The 8,368-nt window shown below is 36.8% G+C and overlaps 1 long non-coding RNA gene across 1 annotated transcript; it reads right to left on the reverse strand.

Annotated features, from left to right (window-relative positions):
* Positions 1 to 2,529: 2,529 nt before the first annotated feature.
* LOC109366291 lies at positions 2,530 to 8,361 on the reverse strand. Its single transcript, XR_002112547.1, has 2 exons — positions 6,238 to 8,361; positions 2,530 to 2,699 (listed from the first exon to the last, which is right to left on the reverse strand). It is a non-coding gene; the product is annotated as an uncharacterized LOC109366291 (long non-coding RNA).
* Positions 8,362 to 8,368: the final 7 nt, after the last annotated feature.

Below are 8,368 nucleotides of genomic sequence, written 5' to 3' on the forward strand. Positions count from 1 at the left end.
GTTCATGTGACTCACCTGGCACAAACTCAGAGATATTCAAATGTTGCCACCATCAGTTCCAACATATTTAAGCCAATTTTCAGCTCCTTACACAGTTTCCTGGTTGTAATCTACTGATTCATGTGGATGAGCTGATCAAGACTCTCGTCATGTCTTTTGTGACAGCTGTGCTGATGCTTGATGACCATCTGGAACATGGCTCGTCTTTCACGTCACTGTCACCACCGTTGAAATACACCACCCACCATCTCACTGTGTTCCTATCCACTGTTTAGTCTCCATAAACATTCAGTAAGCATCAGTGACTGTCAGCGGTACCATTTTTTCCGCACAATGGAATTCAGTGACACATCTTTTCTTCATATGCATTTCCCTGTAAGACACTGTTTTGTCAGACTGCCCCTTTTGCTGCCAGCTGTTATACAGCAACAAAATATAACAGGATATTGATGGGAAGGTTCAACCTCCACTGCCATGCTACCAACATCTGCCTCTGATGTCATGGACCAACAGAATGAAATAAGAAGGCATTACTTTCAGAGCAATCTTCATAATTTAGAGTGGTAAATGGTGTCTATTGACAGCGTCTTCATGGGCTGAATGCAAGTGAGTTGTGCAGACCTATCTAATACATGCTGTTGATACAGGGCACTTCTGAAGTAGTCACATTATCACAGTGAGTTCTAAAAATACCCAGTTTACTAGTCTATACATCATACCAAGCCTTAACTATAGATGTGTTCAGTTTCCTTCACATTCCTGAAGGAATATTGCTGTTTCTATGTACTTTTATCATGCCTGTGTATGTATCAAAAGGATTAAAAAAAGTTACAGATGTGTTAATGTAGCTAAAATCATTTTAAATATATGTACATTATGCTACAAAATAGATTGAAGAAGGATTGAGTCTTCTCTGTAGATAACATCCGGTAGGTGCTACAACAGAATAAAGTCAATTAGGGGCACGTGCCAGTACTATCATTAATCCCTTGGACTGCATTGTAGGTTCAACATTTCAGCAAGTATCACTGATACAAAACAACCTGTAAAACATAAAGCAACTTCAAATACAGTTTTGTCCATGACATATTCAATGCCAATTCCTTCTGGTAAAACAGACCGGCAACATATTAAGGATCACACGAGATTTTTCCAGCTTATCTTTGTACCTTCCAATTACGATATTTTTCTATTTCCTTAAAATTTGTCTAGTGAATTGAGTACTTTGACCAGTGAAAACTAACTAGTCATGAGGACTATTGCCATAAAACTGCCAGGATGTGTTGTATCCCCTTCATCATCCTGTTACTTACATTATAGCTGAGTACATCACTGCTAACAGGGAATTGAATTTGTCACCCTGTTTCTTAAAGATTTCAAACTGTTCCTTCAGAATTGACCTTTGTGGGTTAGGCTTTAGTCATTAAAACAAAATAAAACACAAAAACAAACAAACAAACAAAAAAGCAAGAACTTTGAAATACATTTCATAATAATTCTGATAGCATATTTATGAAGACAGCTTTCCTGAAGATTAATAGAAAAAGCATTGTCCTTCTTTTGAGGCTTAGCTTTAAATGAAATCACAACACAGGCTCAGACTTTTCATCTGATACATTCATGGCAGGATGAAATGGAATCTGTTGTAGTAAGCTGATCTCACTACTTTTTCATACCTAATTCAAACTCATCAGATAAGAACCGAAATCCATTTTCATCCATGGCCTGAAGAACCAAGAAAATCACATTGGACTCCTGAGTAAAAAAAGGGAAAGAAGTATTCACAGAAGCTAAGTCTAGTCTTCAAAGAACAGACTTGCTAGACTACCTTTACTGTTGATAGAAGAAAAACTGTACTAAGGGAAGAAAAAAGAAAAAAAAAAAAAAAATACAAGAGCATCTAGAGCATGGCTTTTGCTCTGAATCATCTTCTAAAGAAGCCTCTCTCTCTTGTGAATACTGTATGTGTTTCCCTGCTTCCTTATGGCAATGTAAACTTTCATATAACCTGTGTACTGTTGTTCAGTACTTTGAGGAAGGATGGTGAGCTCGCATTCATATATTTTCACTCCTGTGCAGTGAATGGTTGTGGAAAGCAGCTCTGTGGTAATGGTTGGTCACAACACAGGGTGTTAAAAATATTCCTTTACATTCATACAGTCTGTGTGTCTTTTCCTCATTGTACAGGCATGTTGGAGACTACCAGATGAACCCTCAGTCTAAAATTCAGAGTCTAGGATTCTTTTCTAAACAAGCTGTATGTGATTTTCCCCAGCTTTATTAATCAGTTGGTGCAGGGAACGGGAAAGCATTTTCACTAATGACTGAGGAACTCACCAATCTGCAGCCCTGTACTCTGCACCTGTATTATACTTCTCTCTCCTTGCTAAGGCCTGCTGTTAAGCAGAGTTGAAGTGCAGGAAGTGGATCTGGGACACTCTCTTTGCACAAACAGAATGACATTTTCTACTTTGGAATATAAAAGACCATTCAAGATGAACACTGTGTTAAAGGCTGCATTATACAAACTCTTTTTCATAACTTTAATGTTCCTTTCATATACTACACGTTTAGTATTGAAATATGCAACACTGTATGTTGGATAGAGGAAAAGCTCACAGAAGAGATCTCATTCAATCTTCAGCTCATGGCAGGACCAATTTCAGCTCAAGTTGCTTATGGGCTTATCCAGTTGAGATCTGAAAAGAAATCAAAGGATCTTGACGTAAATTATGCTTGAGAGTACGGGAATGGCTAAAAGTAAGTTACAGATGGGATATTCATTTTCTGCTGAGTTTTACACAAGGGTTGTTATACTGCATCCTCTCTTCTCTACTCTTCCATCTCCTTTAGTCTCTCAGAATTTAATTGTTTAAATAAACTGCAACTCATTTGTTCTCAATTGCGTTGTTTGAAGTTGTATTCTAGAGAAAGGTTCAGAACACCAGCAGCAGCCAGCAGAGGGGGCCCACGTTTTTAACTTGGTCTGGTCTCACTGAAATCCCTAAAATAAGGAGCTTATGGCTTCTGCATGAAAACGGGAGCGTTGGTTAGAGGTGGTAGCCAAATTACTTCTAATTTGAGCAGAAATCTCTCTCTTGTGTGCGTGTGTGCTTTTGGCAAAACAACAAATAAAATTCCCGGCTTCCTGTAATCAGTAGTAAGAAGTTATTTGCTATGAATATACAATTGTATGGGAATCTATTCAACTTCTTCACAGATCAACTTATAGATATGGTTGGAATCTTTTAATTAACCCTTGGCCTCATATGCCTTTTTGTCTGTCACTACTTTTTCAAAAGTCAAAATAACATCTTCATCTTCTTCACTTTACTTACCACTTTAGGCTCCAGCCTTGCAAACATACAGTGACTTTGTACACACAAGCAGGTCCCAAAAAAGTTTTGTAGCACACAAGAAGTGTATTTATAATATCTACGTGTAATTCTTCCAGAGAGTTGTTTGTTACTTCAGTGTCTTTCTGTAATATGCTTTTCTTAATAGCTCTATCATAAGTCATGTTAATTACTCTTTGTATGAAAGTATTAATAAAAGGTACTATATTTTCCATGTTAGGTAAATGTTTTGCAGGATTTTCTCTGCCATTCACCTGAAGGTAATTCTAAGCTTTGGATTTTACTCTGGTGATGTGGTGAGACAGAAATTGAATAGTCTTGCATAATAAATGCTACAAAAGCATCTATTATCTGGACAGATCATAGTAAATAAGCAGTTGCATTTGAGAAATATCTATGCACTTGGTAAGACATTCTCTTGTATCTATCAACATATATAAATAGTAAGAGCCAAAATAGCTTACTACCAGATTATTTCAAATTTTTGCACCTCAGAATAAATTCGTGTTGAAATTAACTGAATAATTTCTTTCAGATCTAAAATTCCCAAGAAACAGAAGGAATTCTTACTATTTGAAGAAAAAAAAAAATCTCTTAAAAATGCATTGGGAAAAACATTGCCGATAGGCTGCTGGGCACCAGTAAAATTGGAGAAAATTCTAACTACTAAAACTCTGAATTAAAGTGTAGCATAGATTATCTCTTTTTGATTACCACAGTTAGTCTAATGTCTCGAATTGTTTTTAAGTTGTTCTGAATTAATAACTCAGTCCTGCAAGGTGAAGACAGCAAAAAATACTAGTGCCTCAAAAATGAACAGTTGCATTTTGATAATATAAATACACAGAAATACACTGTTCTGAAGATTTGGGGTACAAAGGAACATTACTAAAGAGTAGTAGTATCTGATTTGACTCAAATTAATCTGTGAATGATATGCTCGTGACCTAAAAAAAAATTGAATATAAGTATACAGGCATATTCATAACATAATGTATAATCTGACAATGTATCCCAAGCCTCTAACACTGCACGGAAGATGTAAATTTTTGCTCTCTGCTACAAAGGAATGGGTCAGGCTGCAAGTTGTTGAGAAGATATAAAATCTGAAGCAAAAGTGGGTGTCTGAATTCAGTATGGCCACCCACAAACAACACAGCACCCTTTATGAAGCCTTCCTCTCTTCCCAAGTCATTTCAGTTGTGTTAAATTTCCATTTTCAAAGAAACACTCCCTAAAATAATCAGCCAACAGACCTGGTACTTATGACTTCTTTCCATAATAACATTTGCTAAAATTCAACATTAAACATTATTGTTCTTAATATAAAATGCATTAAGCGCATATTTGTTGTACAGATGAAGATGTGTTTCCTGAAAAGGAAAATGTATCATGGAAATGAAAACGTAGAAATAAAATGCAATTGACTTGGTGCTTTTGAAACACATTCCAAGTGGTCAAACTTAAAGTAATTATTTTTCAGTACAATGCATTGCTTTCTCCTTTTGTCATTTTCTTCCACTTAGTATATTTTAGATTCCATCTGTTTTTACCATAGTTCACAGAAATATGTCAGAGAAAAATTAAACTTGACCAAAGGCCGCTTCCTATTCCACTGCTCCTTCTGATAGATTCCAAGTTGCATTAGACCAAAATTATTAGTACTGATTTTCTTTCAACCTTCAATTTCACCTATCTCAGGGGCCCATGCTTTGAGCCAAATGCAGACAAAAATATGTACGTAATCAGAATACTAAGCCTGAGTTTTTTTTATATTAGCCCTTATTTCTCAAAGTTTCCTCTCTCCTGAGTATAACATCTCAGAGCTCTGCTCTACTGTAATGTTAACTTTAATCACAATCAATGCAAGCTTGCTTTTTCTTGGCAACCTTGGTTTAACTATCCACAAATACATAAAATAATTAATATAAGTGCTTTGAACTACCTTCTGGAAGAATCTATAGCTCTTAATCAGCTTCAGAGAGATGCCTAGGAGATTAAATTTGGGTGGTATGAACACTCTCTCCTCATCTACTATCTCCATTAATTACTAAAGAAAAGTAGCCAAATGCTTAGAGGCCTGATTTATTAACAGAAATAAATGCATTGGCTTCCGTGAAACCATACTAACACTGTATTGCCCTGAATCTTGCCCTTTCAGCTACTACTGCAAAATGAACTTTACTCAGGATTTACAAGAACTTAACCAAGGTCTGAACCAGATCCATAGACTATAAATTTGAACTTCTTTCAAATGCTTCTTTTTTAAAAAGTCCTGCAACAGCCATGCTTTGGACATTTCAGTGCTAATGACAGTAGTCTCAGAAATATCCAGCACTGAAAGCCTTGTAAGAGGCTCTAAGGTTCCCTGCACAATCAGTGGACGTTAATGAAGTTTTCTCAGCTTAAAGCCAGAGTTGGCAAGTGCCACTCAGGAACCCCTTTGGTTTCAAAAGTGACAGAGGAAATTCAGTGATATAACATCCTGTTCCATGCTTTTATAGAGACGTTGCATGTTATGGGTCCATGCTGACACTCCATTAAGCAGGGTTTATAAATAGAAAGGTAGTTCAAGTAAGCTGATTGCCTCAAAGGGAAACACAACTCAAAACAGCCATGCCTACCCTACAGTCAGCTCATCAGCCCTGCCAAGGAGCAGAAGAGAAGCAACCTAAGGCATGTTAAAAACACATTAATATTATATAAGACTCTGATTCTAACATTCAATCCAGAAATATATCTCCATCTTTCAAAAACGTTTAATGCAAATATATAGCAATTAACAGACTATTAACACTATCACGGGCACAGTTTGTAGAAAGGCCACAGAAAATTGATGGTTGTGTACTTCATAATGACTACAGATTCCAAGCCTTTTTACCTCTTTCCCTTGCAAGTCCTTTGTGAGGCACTTTCCCAGTTCTTCTTTGTAATGACTTCCTTGTGACTCCCATTCCAAATTGCCTCTTAGTTCTGAATGTCCCAATATTCTTCTTTCAAACACAAGGCTCCTCTAACTCATCCATTCTTGTCTTCCTATAAATACCTGGGCTGTAATCAGTCTTCTTCCCTTTACTCCATGTTTCTCTTCATAAGGCTCCTTAAGTCTTCAGCAGCTGCAGGCGCACAGCTACATTTTTCCTTCCTTCTGACTGCACTGCTGCAGTCCCCTTCCTCCAGCTGCAGCAGAGGCACTGCACAGGTGGCAGCCATTAAGAAGAAACAACACTTCTTGCTCATCTATGTAAGCACTCCATTTTTCCTGCCTCACTGGTAGACTCTGGTGGAGCCTTTGTGTATCTGTTAGAGGGATAGACATATGCTTTAATCTTTCCCACTCTTTATGTCATTCTGAGTTACTGTAGATGGGACTACATTAACACAGAAGAGTTAAGAGGTGGGTAATGTGTCCTATCAGTTTGTCATAATGGTTAAACTTATCAAAGTGAAAATGAGGTATAGGGACCACAGAAAGATGGACTCTTCAACACTTGCTCCAATTAACTATGTACTATAAAGCTTTGTTGCTTACTTTTGCACTAGACAATATACCAACAGTTTTCCAAAACTTTTTAAAAAATAAAATCCTGTGGAGTATTTCCTGTTTGACTGTTCTAAAGACCAGTTCAAGAATGGGAAAAGCACTATTATCACAGTGATATAGAATGTCTGAAAAATTTTGGTCTTATTTGTGACCAAAAAATACTTCGCCTCCCTTTCTGCAAAGAAATCCTCTTTTTCTGTGCTTACAGCTCAGGAGCCAAACACTTAGATAAAAATAAAAAATAATGTAACTTTTCCTTTTAGAGAGGGATTTGCAGGAACACCAGGCATTAGACCACATCTAAAGTCTCTTGTTAATTTGTCACAATTAGGTGCTTCTTAGATGTAAAACTGCTGATCCTCAAATGACTCTTAAAACTACCAATGAAAAGGAGAAAAAAAAGAAAAAGAAAAGAAAAAGAAAGGAAAAAAAAAGAAGAAGAAAAATCCATTATTGTGACCTCCTTCAAACAACTGCAAAACAATGTATTCGCTCTTTATACAGTATCATGCAAATACACTTCAAAAACCACAGGAACCCCAGGGTGTTTGCCACACAGACACAGTGAAAGAAGGAAGGATGAAAAGAATTGGACAGAATTTCTGTATGAGTTGCTAAATTAAGAAATGACTCTATGCATGCACATGGTATATATCAACTCTCATCTTTACCCAAAGAAGAATGCAGATCTCCACAGCACGTACAGGACATAGAAATACATCATACATCTCCACACACCCACATATTCAAGGGTTTTATGTTTTAAAAATGTTAGGGAAAAAACTCTGCAACTCTCTATGAACTGGAGTTAACTTCCTCACAGATGTGGATGTATTGACTTTCTACTGAAATATGGAACTTTTGTTGCATTAAGTGAGAAATAATTTGCAGAGCTTCCTCCAAATCCCACTGACAAACACCACCAGATATGGCACTTTCTGGACTTACCACTGTGCTATAAATATGTGCAAATTATTTTAGTATTTGGCTTCAATATTTGCTGTTAAACTGAATGACTGGTTACCGGTTACTCTGCTGCAGTGATGAAGAAACTGTACAACTGAGAAAACAGTCACAGTGATTCATCCATCACAATGTATCTTTCCAATGTCATGCTTTTTCACATTTTTTCAGTCTTTCTTGAGCAAGATTTGATACCACTTGTTATTTGAGGTTCAAATTTGTCATATGCTTTCCTGTGCATGTAAGAACAGACAAATGCATGTGAAAACATGACAGACTGTCTCACTCACAGACCTGTTGCAATGACTTATTTACAATCAGAAGGTGTGGTTCAGAAAACCATATAAATTTGGTTAGTGGAAGGACCCAGACGATTTGACTTGCCTTAGTGCCATACTGCTTATGCCTCATGGTTCTTAAAAAGCTGCATCATGTCTGATGGTGATTCTCTATGGCTATAGTAAGGCAAACTTTGAATGGACAGTTAGATACAGCTTGAGAAAAA

Source organism: Meleagris gallopavo, chromosome 1 (genome assembly GCF_000146605.3).
Source record: "Meleagris gallopavo isolate NT-WF06-2002-E0010 breed Aviagen turkey brand Nicholas breeding stock chromosome 1, Turkey_5.1, whole genome shotgun sequence".
Taxonomy (NCBI): Eukaryota; Metazoa; Chordata; class Aves; order Galliformes; family Phasianidae; genus Meleagris; species Meleagris gallopavo.